Genomic DNA, 27,637 nt, shown 5'->3' with positions numbered 1-27,637 from the left:
ATTTACAAGATAAGACCTTGTCACAGGCTGAGCAACGACGCTCCCCAAAGCCTCTCAGAATGAAGGTCCTCGCTCTACGTGATATTGTAAGCTGTTGTCTGCGGGAATGTCGTGGGACAATTCTCCTAACTTCAATATTGCTAAGAGCACAGGAGACAAGATGGGATCTATGAATGTTTCCACACAGTCTTACGGTTGGGCAGCTGTGTTCTCTAAGCTTGAGGTTGCTCTCTGTCATGCCCCTAGGTAGGGTCAAGTGGATTAGAGAATGGGAGAGCGGGGGAGGCATCAGAAGCGAAATGAACTTCACCAGGAGCTGGTAGGTTCCTAGCGATCAATGGTACCCTGATGCACAGTATCTTGGCTGTTGAATCTCCACCTGGGCTCTGAGCAAGAGGCCCTGAGTACACGGTGGCTGGTACCCGCTTGGCTGGAGTGATCAATCTGCTCCTCTAAGGAGAGGTGCTCCCTGCTTCCAGCCGTGGCCCAAAGAAGCGAGAAGGGAAGCGGAGAGAGGCAGGGTGGAGAGAAGATAATCTTATCAAAGATTCGCTAAGTACCAAATGGCTGATTTGGTACTCACCAGCTCCGTCATTTTAAAGAGGAGGAAACTAAGGTTCCAGACTTGCATTTAACCATCCATCATCTATTTTGCTGAGCACTTCCTACAGTCAAGAAACTGTGACCTCTGAGGAGACACGAAAGATAGTGAGAAGGTGGCATTTCTTACACAGCTCTGAGGCTTGTTCATGAGGCCCCTCGGAATACCCTGTTCCCTTGGGCAGATGCTCTCAGATCAAGAAGGAATTGGCAGTGTGGTTGTCCAAGCTGTCTGCTCCTTCTTGCCGCACCAAGTTGAATGAAACAGACCCGGTGCCAGGATTGGGAACAGCGCCTTAAATGGTTGTACTTAACCAGCTCTTTAGAACAGTTCTTGGCTCACAGCAAACGGAGGCACACCTGGCATTTAACAATTGGGAAAAGAGTGTGTTCCGTCTTGCTCTACACCCAGGCAGGGAAGCCCTGGCAGGGCTGTGAGGACAGAGAGAGGCTGCTGCACAGGGCTGTCCCTTCCTCCCAGGGTGTAGGAAGAGCACAGGATTTGGGGCCAGAGAACACACGCACACACCCGGATTGAAGCCGGCTCTGCGTCTTGCTTGCTGTGCGTTTGGGGCAACTCTCCTAAGTTCTTAGATCCTTATCTGCAGAAGGGATTTGAGGGGACTAAAAGTGAGCTGGGTGTGTACTCCAACGGGCCCAGTGCCTGGCACACGGGCCTCGTCCTTTTCCCCTGGACCATGTTTCTGCGTCGAGGACAGTGAGTTTAAAAGGACTAAAACCCAGGGGGCTGGCCCCGTGGCCGAGTGGTTAAGTTCGCGCGCTCCGCTGCAGGCGGCCCAGTGTTTCGTTGGTTCGAATCCAGGGCGCGGACATGGCGCTGCTCATCAGACCACACTGAGGCAGCATCCCACATGCCACAACTAGAAGGACCCACAACGAAGAATATACAACTATGTACCGGGGGGCTTTGGGGAGAAAAAGGAAAAATAAAATCTTAAAAAAAAAAAAAGGACTAAAACCCAGGAGGCTGGCATCCTGAGAAGTGGGTGACAGGTTCAGCCTGCAAGGCAGACTCGGGGCATAGACAGAGACAATGCTGCTCCCCAGAGCTCCAGGGAAAATTTCCAGAAATGGCTGAGAAGCAAGAGGAGGACAAAAGGTTAGGACGCAGGGCAACCAGTGAAGACCAACCGTTATCAGGACAATTTGAGTAATTGTCCAACTCTGATTGCATAGCCTAGCGTCAGGTCTAATGAGCACCGTGCACGCCCTGTGATTTCTGCCTGCTAGAACGGGTCACCTAAGAGATTTCAAGGAATCACTTGAGACAGGGACAACTTTCCCTCAGAGGGTCAGTTCAGTGACCGATCCCCTTGGTGTGTCAGCACATTACTTCAAGTCAAATCAGTCCTGCTTCCATTTCAGCCCTCTTCCTGGTGAGTTCTCCTGGGGCACGAAAAAGAACTCCTAGCTTGGTCACCCCATTACACATCCTGACTACTTTGTCGTACATAGCACAGTCATGTGCTGCATTAGCCAGTCATTCAACAATTAGAGCATGCGGTCTCCCGCATTAGGTATTCCAGATGGCGCACAAGAGATGACTGGACCTCTCTTCAGGGAGCTTTGGAAATTTGAATTGCAAGACAACAGAACTCACCTTTTCCAAGCATACATTTCGTACTGGACTCTCACGCCCATGACAGGTAGCCATTCAACCCCTGCTTGGGTCCTTCCTGTGACCGGAAGCTTCCTACCACCCAAAGACCACGTGCCATACAGGCTCCAGCACTCAGTGTAGAGAACAGTCGATTCTCAATACATGTTGAATATATGAAGCCATTAATTGATGGCTCATTTACTGATTAATCAATAAATTTACTGGTTTTTTCATTTATAGATGAATCCATTCGTTAGAAATCTTTCTCCCCTTAACTTCCATGCTTGTCCCACTTGGAATTGCTCCAACATTTGCAAGTCTCTCCAAGTTTAAACATTTCCACTTCCTTCAACGATTCCTCATATAGCTTTCTTCCTGTCCTGTCCTGACCTGTCCTCCCTGCTCTATCCTGGTTTCTCTCATCTGGACAGTGTTTCCTGCAGAATGTGACATCTAGAATTTGACAAGTTGAAAATACCATATTTCAGATGTAACTTGGACCAACGCTCCCATATTTTCACTAATATAGCTCAAACAGCACATATAGGTAAACACAGGAAAATACATTCCATACACATAGAGTGATTTCGCAGGAGATAATGGGGAGAAGGCTGATGGCATCCACTCCCCATGGATTTTGCAGCCCAGAACTAGAGACACAAACCCAAGGAGGGCAGGAGACGGTGTGAGGCAGCAGTGGAGCAGCATGAGGTCAGCACCAAAACCACTGCATGTCAGAGAGTGTTGAGGGCCGGCCTTGGTGGCTTAGTGGTTAAGTTCAGTGCACTCTGCTTCGGCAGCCCCGGGTTTAGTTCCTGGGTATGGACCTACACCACTCGTCTGTCAGTGGTCATGCTCTCATGGCAGCTCACATATAAAGAGAGGAAAATTGGCAACAGATGTTAGCTCAAGACAAATCTTCCTCAGCAAAAAAAAAAAAGAGAGAGAGAGACAGAGTATTGAGAGTACAGAGAAAGCTGTTTGATTTTGAGGCCCCCCACGCCTCTTCCTCCCTCCCAATTCCACAGGTGACGTGGAAAACAGACTGACATCAGACTCACATTGACCCGGGTTTGAACCCTTGCTCTCCCAGGCTATGTAGCGTCAGACAAATGCCTTTCTCTGTCTGTGCCTCTGTTTTATTATCTGCATAATGGGAACAATGACGTTTCCCTCCCCCGGTGGCCATGATGACTAAGGAAGGCAACAGATAGGACCTGGCACCGTGCTGGGAGCGAAAAGAGGCCCAGAACCGGTTTTGACCCCCAACATGAGGACTCTCCATCCTCGATAAAGAAGGCTGCTTGGAGCAAGGCCTTACATCAGCGATTTACACCTCAGTATGGGCCACTAAGGCAGTGTGATTTTTCCTGTGGGGGAGTTTGTCTGCTAAGGTGTTAAAGAAATCTTACGCTCTAGTCAGGGGGTGGCTGTGATGCTGGTGATGGCATTTTACTTTATTTCTTACCAAGCCGCTCTCATGAAGGCTCTGAAATAGCTGCTGCCCCCTCTCCCTCTCCCTATACCACCTGCTTTCTCCTTAAGGGGAGGACTTAAAAGCTGCCATCCATAAGCCCATGACTGTTGTTAGCATGCCTTATCTACAAGGCTGCATTTTCCACGGCATGATTCAGTTGGAGACACGGACCTCGGGGCAGTAACCGGGATTCTTGATCTACTAAGCCAATTTCAAAGATTCCAATCCTCTTGCAGGTGTGTGTGTGTGTGTGTGCGCGCGCGCACGCGCACGTACCAATTATATGCAATGTGACCATCAACCAGTCAGGGTTTTTCATCCATTTATTCAACAATCCATTACTTAACACATATTATGGCCTAAGCACTATAGTAGAGGTGAAAGAGAGAAAGATGAATGAGGTCCTCTCTCTGGTGGAAGAGAGAGATGTAAGCAGACAAATTAGAGAACAGCCCAGTTTGTGTTAACCAGATGTATACGTAAGCGAAGTCAGAGCACAGAGGAGCTTAGCAGGGAGCATTCCCAAGGGGTGAAGGAATTCGGAGAACTCACAGAGGAAGTGGCACATGGTTGGGGCCCTGACAGATGAATAGGAGTTTTCCCAGTGTTGCAATGGAAAAAGGACATTTGGAGCAAAGAGAACAGCATGTGAAAGACTGAAAGCCGTGAACGGGCACACCATTTGTGGGGAGCAAGAGCACCTGAAGCTTGGGCTGGTAGAGGGTGGTGACAGAGGAGGTGACCTAAGGAATTTAGGTCCAGTTTGGGAAGGACTTCACTTAAGGAGCTCTAGCTAAAGAGAAGTGACTATTATCATTCCGGCAAAAGATGCTTGAGTCCCAAACTCAGACAGTAGCCATAAGGGTGGAGAGAAGAAAGGCGGATTCAAGATCCATGTGTTAGATAGAATTTGCAGGATGGACTGTACGGAGGAGGGGCCCTGAGGAGGACGGAATAATTGAGGATGACTCTGAGGTTTCTGGTTTTGGAGATCGACTGGAAAGCGTCATCAATAACCAAGATTGAGGATGTCAGAGGAGGAGCAGGTTCCGGAGGAGGTTAGATAAATAACAGCAAGGGGCAGATCTCCCATCGGCTTCAAGGACGTTACTCTGCCTGTGCCTCGGAATGAACATCAACTCTGCAGTGCCCTTGAATGACTCCCTCTAATGTCACCTCTTAGCCAGGACATTGGAGAGTTCCCAACAGACTTCAGGACCCTTCCTTTGACTGCAGGCTGGGGCTTCCCTGGGTCATTTTGGGTGTTATGGTGAGAAAGCACAGAATAGAGGCTAAGAGCATACCCGCTGGGACCAGGCAGCCCTGGGTTCAAATCTTACCCCCAGCACCACCACCACCACTAATGAACTATAATTCTAGGCAGTTAATCTCTCTTAAGCTTCAGTTATTATCTATAAAATTGATATACTAATTGTCTCCCTTTCATAGGGTACCAGGAGATAAAATGAGTTAATGTATGTAAGAGATGCAGAATAGTACCAGGCACATAGTAAGAACTCACAAAGGGACGTTGTTATTGATATTAGTAGACTTTTTTATTTTTGGCATGGAGAACTTTTCGGCAGATGAGGACCAATTTCCTACAGCTCCCGAAGCCTAGGCTTCTTTCAGAAGATCCCACTAAGGTTGACACAACGCATACATAGAGCCTATCCTTTAGACATACAGACCAGGCTCCTGGCCACTGTCAGCAGGATGTGCATATAGCCACATTCCTGGATGCCAAGGATTTGTCATGATTGCTCATGGGTCTCTGACCAGGTCCCCCGTCCTGGAGAGGATGCTGGTCAGGGTCAGGACACACAGCAAGACTGTCTGACCTGCAGGCTGAGGCCTCCTGGGCACTGTGCTCCAGCCAGCTGAGCCAACTCCTCTGCTGAATGCCAGGGAGCGTGTCCTTACTTCTCCGAGTCCTGGTCTTCTCTGTAGGTCTCTTGTGTGATGTCCAGACTGTTTGGCTTCAACCCAGGGAACAGGTACTCTAAGGCTGTGCTGTCTAAGCCCAAAATTACGGAGCAGCCGACAATGCCCTCGAGCAGGGCCAGGCATCAGTTCTGCCCTGGCTGTGGCCACTGTGCTGATAGCGGTGATCTCCCATGGGACTGTATTAGGAAGAAATCTTCTCTTGCCCATTCCAGAATCTGCATGTTGGGGGCCAGAGGAGCTGCTAAAGACACATGGCTTAGAGTCAGAAAAAGGCTCACCCTCTAAGCTGCCTCCATCCACTTCTCCATCGTCAACCCTACAGAATTCCTTCTGGGCTAGTTTTACTAAGGAAGCAAGTTTTAATCAGAGTGCTGAAGAAAGGGAGAGCAGAGATCAAGCAGACACAGGAGAAGGACCACGGGTTTTGGAGTCAAAAGACACTGGTTTGAGGCCCAGCTCTGCTGTTTACGAACTGTGTGAGCCGGACATGCTATTAAACTCCCAGAGTTGCTATTTTCTCATCTGAAAGTGGAAACAGCAAGATCCTCTTCTACAGAGCAGTACTGCGAGAATCAGGTAAGATAACGTAAATAAACAAGCTGCTTTGTTAGCCCGATTTTATTAATACCAAAATACATGCAGTTCAACTTTTGTACCTACTTAAACATATTACAGTCCCAGGATAATGCTTAGAAAAGCTCCCTCCTGATCTTTTCTTCCGTGTGCCTGCAAAACCAGCCTCCCTGACCCCATCTCCACATGCCCACATATAACCCATTCTTCAAAGTCCAGCTCTAGAGTCAACTCCTCTATGACCTCCCCTCCCCCTATACACACCACACCTGGAAGAGATCCCTTCCCCTCTCTAGAAATTCCCACTGCAATTTCCCAGGTCACCTCTCCTGGGGGTCGATATTTTTTTTACCTTGCGTTACAACTGTTTATGAACTATAAGTTCCTGTCCAGTCACAAACGCTGTCAGGATTGCAAGCTCCTTGAGGATGGGATTTGTGGCTGGTTTATCTTGAAGTCCCCTAGGGTGCTTGACATAAGGTGAGCACTACGAAATAATATCCAGTGAATAGGAAAATTCATGCCCGGTGCCTTAACTGCCACGATCCATCATTCCATCAGTTTTCCTCTTCTCCGGATCCACCTCAGGACAGGAGGCAGCCCCACTTCTGCCTCACACCATTTCCTGTGCCCTCCTGCTCCCAGGGTAATTATAGTTTCCGTCATAAGGTTTCTGGAGGTCCTTTCTGATGATAATTACAGGAGAAATGGATAAGAAAGTTACAAGAATATTCAGTATCCATCTTCCACTTGGCGGCCCCTGAGAGCTATGAACTCACATCCAAAACTGAACTCCTCAAGCTTTTTCCTCTACATCTCCCACCTGCCACCTGCTCCTTCTGCTCGTTTCCCAGCTCTGTGGGAAGCTGACACAGGATTCTGTGTGTGTGTGTGTGTTTCATTTAGATGAGATTTTGGACTTAGCGTTAATGCTGGAATGTTAAGACTTTTGCAGGTGTTTGGGTAAGGTGAATGTATTTTTCATGCAAGAAAGACATGAATTTGGGGGGCCAGAAGGTGGACTGTTATGGGTCGACTTGTGTCTCCCAAAAAAGACATGTTAAAGTTCCAACCCCCAGAACCTCTGCAGTGACCTTATCTGCAAATAGGGTCATTGCAGATGTAATTAGTTAAGACAAGGTCATACTGAAATAGGGTGGGCCCCTAATCCAATAAGAGTGATGCCCTTAAAAGAAGAAGAGAAATACACAGGGAGGAGACTGCTGTGTGACAACAGAGGCAGAGATTGGAGTAACGCACTACAAGTCGAGGAATGCTAAGGATTTCTGGCAAACTCCAGAAGCCAGAAGAGCAAGGAAGGATTCTTCTCTACAGATTCCAGAAGAAGCGCAGCCTTTCCAACACTTTGATGTTTGGATTTCAAGCCCCTGGAACTCAAACAGTAAATTTCTATTGTTTTAAGCCACGCGGTTTATGGCACTTTTTTACAGCACCTGTAGGAAACCAACACACCCACCGTCCTTCCAGCCACTGGAGAGCGACGTAGCCTCCTCACTCTTTTCAGGCCCCGTAGCCAGTCCATCACAGCAACGCCCTCTCCCTCCTGCCTCTCCCATCTGCCTTCTCTGACTTATTCCAACCATCACACCCTTCATTCAGTCTTTTCTCTCTTTATATCTGGATTATCACAAGGCCTTCAAGTGAATATTTCTGCTACAGGTTCCACCAGGTAAGTGCTCTTCCAATCTTGTCATCCATACTGCTGCTGGAGAGTGCTTTCCAAAATATCAGTATGGTCATGGTTTCCCCCAATTAAAACCCAGTAATGCCTCCTCTCAGTGTTCAGGACGTTGATAAAAGTGTGCAAGCATCTCTGCTCAGCTCAAGACCCTTCACGATGAGGGTGCAGCCATCACCCTGGAATCACGTCCTGCCCCCATGCTCACAGGCACCCTTTGTCCCAAGCCTAGTGGAATATTCCAACATGCAATGACCTTGTCCATCTAAAGATCTTCCCAAACTATCGCCCCTGCCTTCAACCTGGCTCCTCTTCTTTGCCTAACCCACTTTTATTCTTACTTCAAAATGAGCTCAGGCCTCACCTCCATCAGGAAGTCTTCTCTGAGCCATCCCCCTGCCCCTCTCTGCACCTCCATAGGAGTCACCTTGACCCAGCACATTTCTACCACTAGACTGAGCTCTTTTGGTGCAGGAACCGTCTCTGCTACTTCTATCACCAGAGCCGACATGGTCACAGAGCAGGTGCCCAACAAACACTTATTTCATTTTATTTTATTTATTTATTGACTTTCCACTATTGTTTTGGGTCAGCCATTTGCTAAGAACTTGCATTGATTCCTTTCCTCTTCCCACCAATCCTATCCATTTAGCATCATTATCTTCCCATCGTGACTAAGGAGGCTGAGAGATGGAATAACTGCCCGGCACACACGTAGAAAGTGGCAGTGGAGAAGGTCTAGGCCAGGCATCCAGACCCCCCTACACTGCCAGAATGAATGCAGGGAGGAGCCAGTGGACAGCACAGAAGATTCACAATTAAAAGTTATTCCCCGCAGGTCATCAGAATGCAGATGGAGACCTTCCTAGTTCCACTTACCACTCAAGATCCTCTTGCTTCTTGTCTAGAGAGAGACGGAGAGCCATCCTCCCACAGTCGAGGGAGTTATGGTCCTCATCCGTCACACCCAGCTATGTGTGTTTGTGTCAGGAGACGGGAAGAATGAACACAAATGTTATGAACACGAGCAGAGGCAAATGAGGAGCTATTTTATCTCCTCAGCACAGAACGGAAAACTGGAGCCAGGGCTGCCCTCGGAGCCTTATTTACAGTGTGTGGTGGTAAACAGAGTCCTGAGCAGGGAGGCACCCTCCTCACACACACCCCCCGACCCATGCCTTGTTGGAGGCAAAGACAGATTGCAAACACAAGCTGCTCAGAGAGAGATAAATCAATTTTCATCAGAGCAGCACCTCCGACACCACTCTGACAAATCAATATATTTCTCCATGATGGAGTCACTAAAGCCGCAAACAGGCCACCGGGAAACACAGAGCAGCCCCATAAAGAATATCGCCAAGTAATAGAATAGCCAAATCTGAATTTCAATTATCCACCTTCAAGGGCACATGAACATCCTCAGGAGGGGAGTCCATGCAAAATTCATGGGGCCTGGCTTCACTGCCCCCCCCGCCCCCCGGGGTCAACAGTTCTGTGGGCTTCCAGGGTTCCCACTGCTCCAAAGCTGGCAGAAGGTGAGTCTCACCCAGCCTGTCAAAAGAACCTAGAATCTCCCGAAGGTGGCTGTCTCCAAGGGAGACGGGAAGCTCTGGGCAGACGATCTTCCCCGTTAAGATAGTCCCTGCTGGCCCGGGAACTGGGGAGAGCATTCACACTTGCCTGGACGCATCCTAGTCAGTGACCTAGACTGAGCTACTGACACCAAGCCGAGCTGGTGCCATCACCCAGAAACCCAGTGGGAACCCACCTAGGCCAGGCGGGAGGAAGTCTCTTCAGGTCTGCCGGTAATGCCACGCGCTGATGCTCACCTCCTGCCTTCCCTTTGTGGACTCTCAGAGAGCAGGAGGTCTCTGGGTACTGGGTACTGCCCAGGCAGAGGGATGTCCCTGGGAGTCACCTTGGTCATGCACTGCCTCTCACACAGATCTTTGAGTCATCATGACAGTGACAACAGCCACACAGGTAGTGTATTGGCTAAGACCCCAGAGCTGACAGCCAGACAGTCTAGATCTGAACCCAGGAGCTGCTACATGTAACCCATGTGGTCTTGGAAGCCTCAGCTTCCCTATCTACGATGTGGAGCAATGGCATCCTGCCTCCCGGGACTGTTGTCCCCACAGCCTGGACTGAAGGCGTGACCTGGGCGAGGGGTCGTTCCAAGTTCTTTGTGAGTATTAAGTCAAGTCATCTTCCCAACGACCTGGTGACATTGCTATTATTTTTCTTGCAATTGTAAGGATGAGGAAGTTGAGACACAGAGGTTAAGTAAAAGAAATAATACATGGAAAGTGCTGAACAGGATGCCCAGCACCTTGTAGAAGCTCGATGAGTATTATATCACCTGCTATTACCACAATATTTAATAGACTTTCTAAGCAGTTTAAAAGCTGCTTCATGCACCTAAGCATCATTGATCTGTACAATAGCATGTTCAAACTTCAGGTTACTACAAGAGTCTCTTGACGCCCGTAGTCTAAGTGGTCTCTTGACCCCTCCAACTCTTGTTCCTTCGTGCTGCTAGGCAGAGCTTTCTGAAACACAATCGTGTTCTAGAACACTATTCTAAGTGACATCCCTTCCCTATTTCTGTGCCTTCAATGGATTCCCCATTCTCTCTTTTTTGATAAAGTACAAACCTCTTAACTCTGTGGCCAAAGAGCCCCTGAATCTGACCTTGGTTTGCCTGGCCAGCCTCGTCCCCACTGCTCCCGAGGTCACGGGTTACACAGCAATTAATTAATCCGCGGGGATAAGTCCTGTTCCCTCTCATGTTGGGACTTCCACCTGTGTCACCTCCTCTGCTCATCATGCCTTTCCTTCCCGATTCTGGAAAACACCTTCCCTTCCTCATAGAGTCACCTCCTCTGCAGAGCCTCCCCCCACCCAAGGGCACATCCGTACCCCTGTTCCTCAGCGTCCCCACTGAGCCTTACGAGCCCTCATCACAGCCCTCGTGGTGCACCACTGCCTGTGTCTGTCCACTGCTGCCTCCTCTGTCAGGAGGGCCGCTGGACGGCCAGGCCCAGCCGTTAGTACGTCCCAGGTACCCACACGGGTCCCGGCACACAGCAGATGCTCTGTGTGCATGTGTGTGTGTGTGTATTTTATATTGTTTTTATTTTGAATTATGGTTGGGTGGGGATAATGAGACACCAGAATCTTGTCCTTCACCAGGAGACAACTACAGGTCTAATGCAGTCCTGGGGACCACGCCAACTCAACAGAGCCCACTCTGGCTGGTTGAACCAGAAAAGGAATCTAGTAAAGAATGTCAGACAGCTCGTGAAATCTCCAGGAGACCAGAGAACCAATCTCGGAAGGGAGCAGCCTGAGATAACACTCAAATTACGGTGCCTGGCTGCTCCCATGAGATGGCTGCCACTGCCACATCTGGGTAAGGACACCTCGGCTCCTACTCAATATGATTTAATAAACGAGTAACTGATTAGTAAGGAGAGCAATTCCTGTCTTACTGAGGAGGAAACTGAGGCATAACAGATTGCGGGGTTGGCTCACAGCCCCACACCCACTAGGCTGTGGAATGGTGTGCTCACACCCAGATGTCCCCACTATGTTGCAGCCACCTGGACGTGGGTGGGGACAGGCAGGTACTTCCCGAGCTGAGGAGCCAGGAGGGAGCTCAGACCCGTGAAGCTTTGGCTGCAGACAGCAGGGAGGGGACGTGTGACAGAGGCGGTCAGCGCCCCACGCACGTGTCCTCCTCTGGGGCACACGGCTGGACCGCAGTCTCAGCCCTGCTGTGCTCGAGTGGGGCCTGGGACTGGCTCTCTTCTCAGCGGAGTGTGAACACAAGACAAGTGGGTCAGCTCTGCGCTGGCGCATCTGGGGGCTGGCGCGGCTCCTCCACTGCCTCGTAACAAGACGTAGAGGACCCCTGAGAGGACTGGAGGTCCCGCGGGGAGGCAGAGCCCCTAGACAGGAAGAGGCTCGGCCGGAATCATCCGGAGGAGGGCCGCCCCAAAAGCACTGATTGGACGGCGGCGACGTGAGCGAGAAATGAAGTTGATCGTGATTAAAGACTAGGCTGTCGAGATGTAGGGATCTGTCAGCCCACCCACACGGGGAGCCTGGGGAAGGCAGACCCCTGCCTCACACCCAAACTGAGGGGCCACGATGAGACAGGGCACCCCACAGCCTGGAGGGCAAGCGGGGAACCAGTGAGGCAGCCCAGAGGTGGCAGCCATCCAGGTGGGTGAACACAGGGAGGGCTGGCAGGGCAGAGCGCCCAGAGAGGGTGTGGAAGCTCCGTGCCCCTTCCACACGCCTCGTCCTACGCATCTCTTCCATTTGGTTGTTCCTTTATAGGAACCCAGGAATGGTAGGTAAACAGCTTTCCTGAGTTCTGTGAGCCGTTCTAGCAAATTCTCAAATGCAAACAAGGCATAGTGGGAAGCCTGATTTATAGCCAGTTGGTCAGGAGTCCAGGAGGCTGGGACTGGTGCTGGCATCTGAAGTCGGGGACAGTCTCCCTCAACGTGCTGGGTCTGCGTTATCTCCAACAGTTAGTGTCAGAACTGGATTGACTGGAAGGACACCCCGGTGGTGTCCCGAGACTTGGCTGGTATGAGGAGAAACCCCACACACTTGGGGTCAGAGTATCATGAGTAGAAATAGATCAAAGAGGTCAAAGAATCAGGGCTCCGCCAACGAGAAACGAGGACTGGCTCTCGTAGGATCTGGGTGTCCCCGTCTCCATCTTTCCCGTCTCCCCATCCCACTGATTCTAACACTCATGTCGGCTTGTCTCTCCTTAGCTTCATTCGGAACTCTGTAAAGCAAAAAAATGAAATGATCTTGGGGCTTTCTTCCAACTGTAACATTCTTGAATTCGTTCTGAGCCAAGTGAAGTACCAGGCGCCAGCCAATGTGGGTCCCAACAGCCAGCAGTTTGAGTTTGGCTGGGCATGTGACCCCTCTCTCTCTCCTGACTCTTAACCTCACCCCATTCCCCAACAGTCATGTAGCGATCCATTTTGCCCCAGAAATAAGTAGCTAGAACCAAGAGGGAAGACATGGGGTACAGGGACCCTTCTTCTCAGCCTGGGCACATTCCTTCCTCTTCTGCGGGGTCAGCCAGGTGCCTCGGCTCCACCCACTCTTCCCCTACTGAGACGATGCTAACAGCTCTGAGAAGGAGTCATGTCACCTGAGTCCTCCGCAGGGAGGGACAGCTGGACTCAAGAACGTGTGGGAACCATCCCATTCAAGGAAAGGAGCATGACGGATGATGAAGGGGGTGGAGTGTACAAATGCAGACTCAGGGACCTATGGGCTCAAAGTGTGGCCTGGGGCCAAGCTGGCCTTTCTTGTGTTAAGCATCCCAGCCTTTGGATGAAGAAGGCTGACTCCCCTGGATCCACATTCCTGCTGTCTTCCTCTAGCTGTGCGACCACGGGGAAGAGACCCAACCTCTCTGAACCTCCACTTTCTTCATCTGTAAACAGGGGATTATAATAGTTCCTCCCTCACAGGGTCTTTGTAAGAATTAAATGAGGGAATGCATGGGGCATGGAGTACACCCTGACTGCCATGAACATATCCTATAACAAAGATGATCGGCGTTACGCTCTGTGCCTCGCATGGTGCCTAACACTTGCACAGTTTTAGTGAATATTTGAGAAAGGGAGGCCAGAAGGAAAGAAAGAAGAAGGGAGGGAGGTGATGGAGGATGGGAAGAAAGGAAGGAGGTGGGTGCTAAGAGGCTCCGACCATGGCTGTGAATAATTAACGCATCAGATCTGTGCAAGTGTGTTCTGGGGTTGGGTAGAGTCTTGCAGTCTGATCAAAATGCCCTGCATGATCCCACTATGCCCACCCCAACCCTATTGAGAAGCCTGGCTCTCGGAGCTCCCAGTGACCCCTGGCGTAGGGAGCCTCCTGAGGCCTGGCACCAGCAGGTGCAGCTGTCCTCGTGAGGGAGCCAAGGGGATACGCAGCCTCCCTGGACCTCGCCGTGCCTGCCGATGGCCACCCGCTGCATGCCAACAGCTTTCCCCCACAATCCACACGTATTCAACGTGAGAGGAGAGGAAGGGCCTGTTTATGTCATTGCATGACCTCAGGGAAGACACTGAACTTCTCAGAGCCTCAGTTTCCTCATCTGTAAAATGGGAGGGTCAACAGCTCCCCCGCCCCACCCCCACCTCCCCCCGCCCCGACCTCACAGGCATGGGAGTTCTAGCCCCAGAACAACGTGCTAGATGAGTTATCCTTAGCATCGCCTCCAGCACTCTCTTTGGACCAAGCATTTCCCGGTGCCCTGCAAATGCAAACTAGCAGAGTTGGTTTCTTTCCCGTTTTGCAGACAGCTGGGGGTGGGAGCGAGGTTGTGCCAGCGGGGAGCGTGGTCCAGGTCTAACTCAGTCTGGCCGCAGGTAGAACCTCCTTTAAACAGCCCCAGACGCCCTAGCCCCACCCCCGGAAACCCTGATTGGATTGATGGGCGCAGTGGGTGGGGCCTAGCTACTTTTTAATGTCCACAAGCGGTTCCTTATGAGAACTCCTGCGCTCCCCAACAAAGTGGACGTGAATAAACCAAAGGAAGAGAATAAACTAAAAATCAGTCTGCAGAGGGATGCACGGCCCCACCTAGAGCGCAAGGGCCTGGTAACTAAGAGAAGGAAACAGTTATGAATCTTGTTAATAGCTTACACTTATGAAACACGGATTACACGTTGAGCGCTATGCTAAGTTCGTGACAGCCTTTATCCCACTGAGCCCTCCTCACATCAGCCCTATGAAATGGGCACTATCTCCCCATCGACAGCGAGGGAAGGAGCAGGACTTCTCATTCCACACTATTGATGGTGGGACCAGCAGCCAAGCCCAGCTCTGCTTGACTCTGGGGCCAAGCTTCAGTCCACCAACCAGTGCTAGAGAAAGCGTCCTGGACCGCACCCCTGTCTCACACTCCTGTTTTACTTTGGGCGAGTCCCTGCCCTCTCTGGGCCTGTTTCCTCACCTGGAAAATGAGGTCACCAGGGTGCCAGCTCTGTCATTCATGGACCTACAATCCTGTGACGTCCTCTTGCTGAAATCCACCGCCCCTTTTTCTTCTCTGTTCAACTTCCTTAACCCAAAATGTATTTGAAATCGGTAACTAGCCTGGAGACCTCCTCTTAAGAGAGGTTATTACAAGATTGTGGCCTCTCCATGATGAACCCAAGGGGAATTGTTGGGCAGAATCACTTTGGAAATCCTGGCATGAAGTGACTATGTTTGATGGACACATCTACCATAGGCCAGGAGCCCGGTCCCTGGTCCTAAAAGGCCATGTCTCACGCGACCCCTGGGATTGATAATTCCAAAAGTTTGTTCTGGAGCGTTATGAGCCTCTTAGCTAAGAAGGAACACAGCAGTTTGTTATCTACCCTCCTGGAGATTCACAGTGCATGTCAGCCACGGTGGAGGGGTTGATAAGTCCTAAAAGGTAAAGAAATCTAGGCACCTTTGTTTCACTCAGACTTTTCTCAAGGTTCCTTGACCACAGAACCCTTTTATTGAATACCTAAAGTGAATACTTAAAACGGGGCGTGCTAGTCCCTGCCAAAGCTACATCCCATCTTCTTGAACCCCCAGATCAATGCTTCCTTGAGATCCAGAAGATGGGCTAGGGGTGAACCAAGTGCAGGAGGAGGGTTAATGTTAGCCATCAATCCCCAGACGCACCATTTCCTGCCCCACCGGGGATGCTAATGAGCGGAAAGCACTGCAATTGACAAGGTGGCTGGCCTGGGGCTGCTGGAGGCACTGGCAGCCGGCAGCCAGGTGGGCCCGGCTGGGTGACTGTAACGCCACCATGGGACCTTGCACCTTGTCATTTTAAGGATGGCTCTGTACCCTTCAGACTGTCTGTGGGGTGGGGGGATTAATTCACTCGCACATTGTGAAAGGACCACATTAGAGATGGGAAGAAAGACAGGATGATCTGACTCAACCTGTCACATGCTTTCCAAGGCGGGACGGGTTAGGGGACAGTCACTGCCACCCATTACTTCACCCAGCAAAGCTCCATTAGGCTCTCACTCTGTGCAGGCTCCGAAGATAAGGCAGGGATGAATTAGCTTCAACCACTGCCTTCCAGGGGCTCACGGCTTATGTGGAGGCTGACATGCAAACAACTATGACACCAGACAACTGTTAACAGGAGTATGGACAAGGGCTCAAAGGAGCCTGCAGACAGGAGAACTTGATCTGCTTCTTCCCAATGCAACACGCGTGTACCGAGCATCCTCTGTGTCCCAGATGCTGTCCTGGGCACCCAGGGAATAGACAAGAAAGATGGTCCCTGTCCAAAAGACACTTTTGGCCTCTAGGATGCTTAAATGCCCAAACCCCTCCTCCCACAGAGTAAAACATTTCCTCCTCTAAACTTTGGAATTCCTCTCCATGGTGCCTATGGCACCATCATGCATTTGTTAGAAAGCTTGGTTTCCCATCTGGGCTGCAGGCTCCCCGAGGGCCGGACCCTGCATTACTGATGTTTGTATAACAGTTGCATCTCAGCAACTGCCTGAAGACAGTAGATGCTCAACAGATGCCTTTTGCACTGAAGTGATGGGTGTCAGGGGGAGGGAAGTTTATAAATCTGTAGATTGTAAGGTCACTCTGAGGCAAGCCCTGGGAGAGGAAAAAGTGCCAAGGTGTTCCAAGGAGGAGAACATGGATCCAACAGGGTGAGTATGGGGAGGAGGGAGAGCTCAGGAAAGTCTCGTGGAAGAAGCTGCGTTTGAGTTGGACGTTAGATGAGTAGACCTTCGATGGGCAACACTGGAGGAGAGAGGAGGAACAAATTCTAAGAAGGAACGGTGTGAGCAACGCTGAGGAGTGAATGGGGAAAGAAAGCATTCAGGAAAGACTGAATTGCGCGTCTGACCAGCGTTTAGGGCATGTATCGTCAAGAACTGGAAACTGAACCTGGAAAGGTACCTGGGGGCCCCACTGACAGATTACAACAACGGAGTGACATACTGGGAGTTGAGTTTTGGACAGGGCTATGTGACCGTGGTGAATAAGGGGGATGGAGGGAGAGAAGCCAGGTTGGTGGGGGGGGACGGGGTGCAGGGGTTGGGCATGATTAGAAACATGCATTCTGAGTCAGCCATCATATTCCCTATGGAAATTGCCAGGCCCCCAGCTCCATCGCCCAGGCCTCAGAAGAGTCATCCTCACACTGGTAGAACGCCCTCCCCTTTGACCATCAGGACCCATAAACAGCACATAAAGGTCTCTGCCCGCAGCTCAGCTGGATGCTCCAGTGCTGAGCTGTCACCCCCCAGGACCTGAGCACAGCCAGCCTGGACTCAGTCCTGTCTGGTCACGCTGCTCTCCCTTGGGAAAAGCCAGCCTGTGGTCCCCTGATAGCATGGACAGTGGTCAGCAGGACCTTCCAGCTGGTGGCATCTTCCTGAGCCTGAATCCTGTCCCCAGCTCCCCAAGAGGCATTTCACACTCGATTAAAGACGATCAAAGACGTGAGGGAGAACGATTTCAGTCTGTGGCTCTGTATGGCTTTCCTTTGATCCCACTGGGGGCCTGCCATTGCTGAGGAACACTGCTCACACGGGACCAGGTGAAGAGAGGCCCCTGGAAGATCTGAGAATCCAGAACAAAGTCTGAAAGTCTGAGAGCTGGCCCTTGCGCGAGTCAGCTTGAGTCTAACACCTCCACTCCTTTCCGGGGGAATTCAGGACCCCTGGCTCTCTGAGGGGGTGTTCTGGGGACTTTTGTGACAGTTGTGAGTCCTGCCCTGGAATGCACCCGAAAAGCTTGATGCTGGGGCTCTCTGATGAATAGGGAACCTCACACCTTCTGCGGGTCACAGGCGTCATGGTAAGTATGAGGGATGACAAGCCTGGCCCATCCGTGGGGATCCTGACTTTGCCACTAGCTAGAGCACGACTTTGGAAAAGCCCCTTGACTTCCCCAAGCTTGAATTCCCTCCCCTGCAAAGCAGGAACCACATCTGCCCGCCCTGCCACTGTGGGTTGTTGAATTAGATGGTGAGTGGGCACAGGAGCGGTCTCTATAGACCCTGAGGGCTAGGAGAAGGCAGGTCAGGCCTCAATCACCAACCAGGAGGCCCCATGCCCAGTCGGCCTCTTTAGATTGGGGGAGGGGGTTTAGGAACCCAAGGCCTCCCTAGAAACGCAGTCTCTTCCAAAGAGAGCCTGGGCCCCAACATACCCCACCAGGGGCCTGATTGGGGTCACCCCAGTTTAATACCTGCCTCCTCCCTTCATCATGAGAATGAACTGAAATCATCCATGTAAAGGGAAAAGAGAACCATCAAATATTTACTACTAATTATATGCCAGACCCCATGCTGGGCATCCCTTATCTGATTTAATTCAATGCTCATACCAACTCTATCATATATATATGAGATATAATATATGATATGTATCATAAGTAATATAAATATATATGAGAGATACAGATACAGATACAAATATAGATACAGATAGATTTTTCTCATTTCAGAGGCAAGGAGAGGATACGAACTCAGGTCTCTCGCTTCCAAGGAGCTTGCTTTTTCCCTGTTGATATTCCATCCCTCTGTACACGGTGCAGGAAGGGGAGCATTCCTCCTAGTAGGCGGGTGTGGAGCCATGGCAATGCTCAGTAACTGTTAGCTCTTTCCCCTTCCCTTCTCTAAAGAAGGTGCTGGGAGAAGCTACTCCCCTAGGAACCCCCAGCGCCCTGGAAGGGAGCCAGGGCAGCCTGGCCCCAGTGGCCTTGTTACAGAACGTCAATCCACACCTCGGGAGAAGCCCTGGCTCTGGGATGCCAGACAGAAGCCCAGGAGGCTAACACCTATGTGCATGGGCACAGGCCAGGAGACTAGAGGTGCCGACGAGCCGGTGCCAACCTGAGCTGGGAAGCCTGATATGGCCACCAGTAGGAGAAGCTACTTTTGGGAACCAGCCAAGGGAACTCACAGCCTTCCTGGGCCTCCCTGTGCCTGCCGAGGACCACCTGCTGTGTGCCAAGTGATGTCGCCTGCAAACCACACTTATTTACATCTGAGGACAATCCTTTGACACAGAGGGTTTTCTTCCCAACCTAGAGATAAAGCCATGGTTCTCAACCAGGGACAGTTTCGCTCTGCAGAGACACGGGGCAATGTCTGGAGGTATTTTGGTAGACAAAACTTTGGGGGAGAGTGTACATCTGGCCAGGAATACTGCTAAACATCCTACAATGAGCAAGACAGCTCCCATCATAAAGAAGTATCCATCCCAAAATGTCAATAGTGATGAGGTCGAGAAACCCTAAGGAAACTGACTCTCAGAGATACTTACCAAGTTGACACAGCTGATGGTAGTGCTGGAATCAGCTTCCGGGTACAGAATCTCTGGTTCTGAAGCCAATGCTCTTTCTTCATATCTGTGATGGGGAGACTAGTCCCAGCCAAGGCCAAGGAAACTGAAGGATAGACAAGCCTGCATTCCTTCCAGCAGAGAGTCAGCAGCATCCTAGGCCCCCCTGGAAGGCCCTCCTAAAGTCTGAAATACTCCGCCGGGAAACACTCAGAAGCTTCCTAGGATGATGCTGTTGTTGGTACCAGAAATTTGGGAATTGTAAACAATGATCTATTTGCATTTGGAATTTTATAAGTGGTTGGTTCTCTGTGTGACGTCCTCGCCCCCACCCCCAGGCACAGCATCTGTCCTTAAATGCTAATGGCCTGGGTGAACTCGCCAAAGTGCAGAAAGGGGTCACACTGCCCTCTCACCAGAACTGGACAGCCGCCTTGACCAGGTCTTCAGGGGCAGGTTAGACGGCTGGCACCGTCCTCAAAGAGAGATAATAGAGGTTAAGGCCTGACGCAAAATAAGTGCACAATAAGGGAAAGAGAGAGACAAGCAGACTGGAGTGTGATGCAGCCCTCTCTCGAAAAGCCAGCATGGCTGGGTCATGAGCGCCATGGAAGCCTAGAAGTGGGCCTCGGCCCTGAGTCCTGTGACGAGATATGATGAGGTTCTAGGCCAGCAAGTGACCTGACTGTTTTCTCAATGTCAGTTGGCACCATATATCCCAAAAGCTAAGTCTCTATTCACAACAATACCAGGATTAATTAGGTCTGACCCCAAGCAGGAAGTCTTCCTCCTGACCACTCTGATGGACAGACAGGCAGCCAGTCATTCCCAAGAAAGGGCAGAGAGCCTATTCTAATCCTTACTCCAAACCCGAGGACCCCCCCACCCCACACCTAAGCAGTGCCTTCCAGGGCCCCTCCAGGTCATAGCCCTCACTCTGGCAAAAAGAATAGCACCCTGAAGTTTGTAACCCTAATTTACTGGACAGCTATAGCCAACGACTTGCCATCACTGAGAGACTGGCAACCAGAGAGTGAAGTTTGGGAACCCCGCAGATGGTTTTGTCAGAGTTCCAAAGCCAAACAGGATACTTTGCCTGGAATAAAGGCTCTTCCTACCGGGGAAGTTGGAAAACGCTTGAGTAATAATTCCAAGAGCAGAACCTCACAACTTCTCCAAGTTCTGGCCAGCAAAGCCTCAGCCAGCTACGGCCTGGCCAGCCTAAGCCAAAAACTACATTTGTCTTCCATGGCCAAGCAGTCGCAAACAGGCCGACAGCTGTAGGCCTGGTGACTGGAACACTGAGAGCAGGAATGTGGCAGGCAGAGAAGACGAGCTACGGATAGAAGACGGCTAAGGACCAGGCCCGGACCAGCATCCCTGTGGGAGGAGCCCAGACAGCAAACTCTGCACTGGGCTTTGCTTCCAACTCTCCAGGCTGCTGGTTCTCTTGCTAGTACTTTTCAACCTTGGCTGAGTATTAGAATTAACCTGCTTTTCCACAGCTTTGAAAAATCCTGATGTCCAGACTTCAATCCAGACACCTCTGGGGTGGGACTCAGACATTAGTATTTTTCAAAGCTCCCTAAGTAATTCAGTTACAGCCAGGTCTATGAGAATCATAGACTTAAATCTTCCCTTTATGCCCTGATTAGTTCTCTGAGCACGTGATGATGAAGTTTTCACTGCCTGAAGCACTGTTTACAGCCTACAGTCAGTAATTCACACCGAGGACTTGAGCTCCACAAAGATACGATTAAATGGTAAGATATCCAAAAAAGGCAAGACTCTCATTTTTAAGATAAAAATAATAACAAAACAATCAAACAAAAGCCACATTTTTGCAACTTCTTTCTTATCTAAACCAGCCTAAACCAGGATGCTGCCAATCCTGAGTCTAAAAAGAGTAAAATGTGATGATGTCACTCAGAACCCTCAATAGCTCCCCATTACCTACCACACTCAGAGAGTTTGGGGTTCCTCCCAGCCAGTCTCTGGCCTGCCCTTGCAGCATTGTCTCCAGCTCCTGACTCTACGCCAGGACACACCTTGCATGCCTCGGACCCACCTGTCCCGTAACATCATAAGCACAGTTTCCCGGCCCAGCGATGTCCTCAGCTGCCCCTTTCTCCCTTGTCAAAATTCTACTCCTCTTGAAGGCCTAAATAAAATGCCACCGTCTTCACGAAGCCCTTCCAATCCCCCCAGTTTAAATGAATCGCTCCCTCCTTTGCGCTACCACCCTCCCATGCACGGTAAAGATAATGTTCTCATGACGCTTCTAATTAAAAGCATTTGTGTATGGATCCTCATCCCTCTAAAAATAGGAGACCTCATTGAGGACATGGGACATGCTTCATCCATCCTGGCACAAGCTGGGGCCTCGTGGAATACAAAGTGAATGAATGAATGAATGAATGAACAGCCAGTTGAATGAACCACGCATTGTAGGTATGTGCCTGGTCCTTCATGATTGAGACCTTAGTCATCGCATGCTGTTTGGTTGTGAGATCCTTTCCCAGCAAACAGACTGGATTATATTTTCCCACAAAGGCAGCTTTAAACCCAACAAGTGAAATCATCATTACCCATGTTCCGTGTTAATCCTCTGGGCTCATTAGCATGCCAAATAATTAGCGCCCCTGTTCAGGCAAGGTGGAGAGCAGGCTGTGTGGAGGAAACGCTGCCTCTGCTTGTGGAAGATCAGGCAAGTGACGCAGGATGAGGGACAGAGCCACGATGCCCAGGGTTCCTGCGGACCGTCATGATTACGTCCACTGGGTGCCTCTCCCCTCTGTGAGCAGCACTCTGCTCCACCCCCTTTGCACCCAGAAGTCCCTCCCTGCAGGTTCAAAGCCAGATAGCTGTTGAATTACCCAGTGGTCCGGGGAAACACAGGCTGGAGGCAGGAGAATGCAGAACTGCCCCATTGCCCCGTGGCCCCTCTGCCCCTCTTAGCAGAAGCTCTTCTTCATGCACTGCCTACAAAGGCAGAATAGGGGAGTGAACGGGACCATGAACCTTGAGACTGGCAATTTCCTTAACCTCCTGTGCCTCAGTCCTTGTACACAACACATGAGGAGTAAAGGTCCTCCCTCATCACATCACTGGGAGGATGCAATGCATCCTTGGGAGATGCTTTCAACAGTGCCTGGCATATAGCAAGAGCTCAGGAAATGTTTTGCTCATCGTTTATCCAGGTAGTTTAATTAAATGGAATGCACACATGAGACTTCACTTTCCTGCCCCATCTCCTCTGCTGCCACTGAAGAGGGACTGCTGCATGAACTCCCCGGAGACAGGTGCAAGGAAGCACACGCATTGTGCATCCACTGGGGAGGCTCCAGGGAGGTGAGGCCACACTAGGGGACAGGCTAAATAATTAGGATCCCTACAGTTGACAGTTCATGACCTGCCTTATGCCCTGTGGTCAATGTTGTCACAGCTCTGCTCCACCAGCCCTAGTGCCTGCTACCTCGGCCCCAGGCCTGCCCAGGCTCAGGACCAGTGAGAAACACGTCTAAAAGATGAACATCCCCATCTTGGGATACCATGGGTTCTGGAAGGAGTCTGTAGTTGCCTTGACTACAGCTGAATGGAGTCCTACCAACCTTCTGTCTCCCCTCCCACCCACAGTCATTCTCTGGTGAATATCTTACCCCTTGTCCATCTGGGAACTCGTCATTCTTCAAAGCCCAGCGTGGCAATTATTACACCAACTCTGTCCTCTGAAAACTGGTAATTAAAGGACAACAATAAGCATTTACCCTGCCTTCATAGAAGGAACTGTCATTGATCCCCAGTTGATGAGGGAAAGCTCTTCTGTTCAAAAGAACATCAGCTGATAAATGTAAAAGGAATGACAGAATTGGGAAATCATGATTTTGCAACTTTTAATGAAATAGTTAATTCAGGTTCAAATATTACAGTAAACAGAATATCTGCAGGTGCCATGGTCTCTGTCATCCCACAGATGACAGGAGAGGATTTGAAGGTGGGAGATGATGCAGTGGAAAAGCCCAGCAGATGCTACCTTAACCAAGTGAGCAGAACTAGCATCTCTAAGAGTGGGACAACCACGGAGCATGCTCTTCCTGCTATGAGGCAGTGTGAGGTGCACAGCATCATCAATGGAGTCCTCTTGTCAAAGCACCAACCTGAATCTCATCCAGTCCTTAACCCTAACTCCCAGTTTATAAGAAACACAGGGGAACCAGGAGCAGGTTAAGTGAAACCACAAGGAAATAATCAGATGGATTCAGTGTGGGATAATTGCATAGGACAATCGGTCTGTTTTCTTTCAAAAGCCAATAATAAAAGAAGTGTGAATAGCAACGTTATTCATCATTGCCCAGAAATGGGAACAACTCAAATGGCCATCAACTGATGAATGAATAAACAAAATGTGGCATATCCATACAATGGACTATTATTTGGTAATAAAAAGAAATAAAGTACCGATACAGGGTACAACACGGAGGAACCCTGAAAACATTATGCTAAACAAAAGAAATCTATCATGAAAGATCAGACAGTGTATTATTGCATTTATATGAAATGTCAAAAATACGCAAATCTATAGAGACAGAAAGTAGACTAGTGATTGCCTGGGACTAAGGTGGCGGGATCTGGGGGAAATGGGAGGGACACATAGTGACTGCTAACGGGTACAGGGTTCCTTTTGCGGGTAACGAAAATGTTCTAAAATTCACAATATTGTGAATGCACTAAATCCACCGAATTTTACACTGTATATGGATGAATTATATGATATAAGAACTATATCTTAATAAAGCTATTTTAAAAACTGTGTGTGTGTGTGTGTGTGTGTGTTATGTTGGGGGAAAGTTTTTTGATTAAAGAGACAGGAAACCAAATGCAACACATGAACCTTGATTGTATCTTGAATGATTCCTGAATTTTTAAAGTTAAAAAGCTATACAAATGTTTTGGGGACAATTGAGGAAATCTGAATAAGAATGGAAGACAGCCTGGTAGCAGCTGGAGCCCACACAGGAGCGCAGGAAGTTAGGGAGGCAGCCCAGCGGGACCCGGTCTTTGTGAAGAGGCATCTAAGCAGAGTAAGAGCCTGGGGAGCTGGTCTCCAATCCAGATGGTGGAGCAAACACGTAAATAAATAACGGAAGGTAGGTTTCCTACTGCCGGAGAAAGGAAGGACCACTATGGAAAGAGGATAAACCTAGAGCGTGTGTTAGATCGCAACTGGAACTATTGGCGTAAACTCCTGGTTTTCTGTAGATGTAAACATCCCAGCTCTGTCCACTGAGAGGGCCTGGGAGCAGCGGCACTCTGGCACCCTTGTAGCAACAACGAGCATACCAGATCTTAGTTCTAATTAGCATTTCGCACTGAAACGAACCAGAGTTCACAGGACCAAGGAAGGAAAAGAAAAGGATGAACCTGGAACATCTAGCTGAGCCAAAAATTTTTAAAGTGCTCAAAAAACACAAGGAAATGTCTAAAGGACACAGAAGTCAGCATGAAGGGGTTCCCAAATATGGGAAATTCTGAGTTTTGAAATAAACAATGACATTAACAAGTTATAACCAATGGAGCAAACTAGAAACCTGAGTTTCTACCAATATAAATAAATAAATGAATTAAAAGGGAGAAGAAAAAGCTCTTCTGTATTTTAGAAAGCCAACTAACAAACGTAGATGGAATGATGGAATTAGAAAATCACCATTTGGCAAGCATCACTGTAATAATTCAGGCAAGAAAAATCAATAGATGATAAAACCAGAGGGTGAAAGAGAGATGAGAAATGGGGTTTTACACAGTCTCTAAGTATCTCCCTGGAAGACACTATCTTAATCAAGTGACAAACATTAACACCGTAAGTATTGGGGCAAGTAGATATCGTGTGCCTCCAGATAGGATGCAATGAGAAGAATCCTGCGTCGGTTCTACGAAGTTCAGCCAAAAATTCATTATCTGAATCTAATCAAGAGGGAACATCAGACAAACCCAAACCGAAAATCATTCTGCAAAATGGCTGGCCTTGAATGATAAAAAAAAGGTCAAGGTCATGAAAATCGGGGGAAACTAAGAAAGAGTTCCAGAGTAAAGGAGACTTGAGAGATCTGACAGCAAAGGATGGGGTCGTTTGGCCAGCGAGGACATCATTGGGACCACTGGAGAAAGGATGCACAGGAAGTCTTTGCACTAGTCTTGCTATGTTCATATGTTTGAAATTGTTTCAAAAGAAAAAATGGATACATAGCATATTCTCTTGGGAGATTCTGGAGCCTACCCTGTGTTGCCTCTGGGCCTGGTGCAAACTTTGGTTTTGACCTGCTCAGCCTCCCCGCTAGACCGTGAGCTCCTTGAATTCCTGCACCGGGCCTTACTCATTGCCATTTCTCCAGAGCTTAGCCCAGAACATAGAAAGCACTCAGTAGATGTTTTTTGAATCTATGTGCCTGGGAAGTCATAACCCCTGAGATTGGCTGGCGTCCCCTAGACATGCTGACTGTTGGTAAATCCTCTAGATGTTGAGCTGAAATACGGCTCTCTGCAAACCAGAGAGCGTCTGTCTGCCCTGCAGTGACGAGCGATGTGTCCTGGACAGTGTCTTCCTTCTAAGGGGCACGCTGCCTGAGATCCCAGGCTCCAAGGAGCAGCGTTCTTGCCTCATTGCTTCGAGGAGAACAATGGCCCCTGTTTGTTTAATTCCGGCCCAGTGTGGCAGCCTTGACTGCACAGAGCTCACTGGTGATTCATGTGAATGTCACTTGAGCTCCCAGAGGTTTGCAGCCATAATTCAACATTTGTTAATAGCCACTTAAAATGTCCCTGAAATAGCTAACAGGCCCAAGGGATGGAAGGTGTTCTGCTAAGAAATCATTCCAGGAAGGCAGGCACAGGCTTGGCCCAAACTTCAGAAGACACTGTTACTTCCAGTTCATGGAGATGCTTCTCCCTCGTCGGCTGCCTTCTCGCCCTCCATGAAGAGAGGGACGGACATCTCTCAGGGCCACCAGGAAGAACGTGGGCATCCGAAATTCCCTATATCACCATCTTGGACATGCTAGAGCTCCTTTGCAATCGCTCCTGCTCTGGAGAGAGGTTCCTCCATTGCCACATCCAGTAGGGGAGAAGAAAGCAAAAGCCCAGAGGACCTCAAGAGAAAACCTTTAGTTAAAGGAACAGAAAAGAGGAAACAGAAAAATGTAGTGCTGGATGAGAAGTCAAAAAGTCTGTGGAGATGGAGAGGGCAAGAGGGACAAGAATGAGAAGAAACTCATGTGGGTTGAGCTCTACTGTGCTGCACACTGTACAAATTATTTAATTATCCCCAAACCTAATTGAATAACTTGCCCAAGGTCATGTAACCAGTATATGATTGGAGAGAGAGTCAACTCCGGAGCCCCAGCTCTTAACCATTGTGCTACACTGCCACCTGTAAATTAGTCAGAGCACACCTGGACTGGACCTTCAAATTCAAGTCACTGATTTAGAATTTGAAGCTCTCAATGCCAAGCTCTTGCCACTTGGTTCCTTAAACACCTCTGTTTCTCCAAAATTTATCATTTCTGCCACCCACAGTTGGATTTAAAGTGGAGAAGTGGAGGCAGAAAGAGCCAGCAGGGCAGAATTACGTGCATATCTGAAAACGGATGCTCAGTTCTACCATCAGAGCCCTGAGCCTCCCGTTTGGCAACTTGGAGAGATAGCAAGTGTTACCCTGGCAAGAAGAGCCTTCCCCAGCTTCTCAGCTTGCCTGTAGGGGGCGCTGTGGAGCTGCCCGGCACTTGCACCTGTGCCTTCCTGAACCAGAGACCAGGCAGGAGAGGACAGAGGATGCAGTGCAGATCTCCTGAGCTGGGAGGTCAGGAGGAGCACAAGACTATGTCCAGCTCCCGGGGATGTGCTTGCAATAAGCCATTGTGGCAGCAGGATCCCAGGCCCACCTTCCCTTTAATAAGGAAAGCGTAATTCACGAAGTTGAAGCGCAATGGCCCGGCTGTCCTCCCAGTGAAGTCAGCTGCACCCGAGACACATGACATCAGCGCAGAAACCACCTGGATGTTCATCAAAGGGAAAGGTCTGGGGAGGGCCATCTCTCAGAACCCGTCTTTTGCCGGCATCTGTGCTGCTCCTTCTCCTCTAGGGCTGGAATTGTAGCTGGAAAGGCTTGTTCTGGAAAGCTGGAATATTCTCTGGCAGCACAAAACCCTGCATCCAGCCTTCAGCCACAGACAGCTGGACAGCCTCTGCCTCTTGTCTCAGTTTACCTGCACAAAGGCAAGGGATGCAGGTAAGAGCCAGATGGCTCCGCGGACAGCCGGGCGCTCCAGCTTCAAGTTGAGGCTTCCCCTGCACCCACTCGCCTC

General features: G+C 49.7%; 1 protein-coding gene and 1 long non-coding RNA gene across 2 annotated transcripts in view; one reads left to right on the top strand and one right to left on the bottom strand.

Moving 5' to 3' along the window:
• Positions 1 to 27,637, bottom strand: part of ASIC2 (acid sensing ion channel subunit 2) — a 996,512-nt gene that overhangs the window by 956,283 nt on the left and 12,592 nt on the right. The gene's annotated exons all lie outside the window — the stretch shown is intronic.
• LOC111775694 (uncharacterized) lies at positions 9,520 to 11,393 on the top strand. Its single transcript, XR_002811620.2, has 3 exons — positions 9,520 to 9,722; positions 9,863 to 10,105; positions 11,113 to 11,393. It is a non-coding gene; the product is annotated as an uncharacterized lncRNA (long non-coding RNA).

This window comes from Equus caballus, chromosome 11 (genome assembly GCF_041296265.1).
Source record: "Equus caballus isolate H_3958 breed thoroughbred chromosome 11, TB-T2T, whole genome shotgun sequence".
NCBI classification, from domain to species: Eukaryota; Metazoa; Chordata; class Mammalia; order Perissodactyla; family Equidae; genus Equus; species Equus caballus.
The sequence above is the reverse complement of the archived record's forward strand: the minus strand, read 5'-3'. Positions and strand labels throughout refer to the sequence as shown.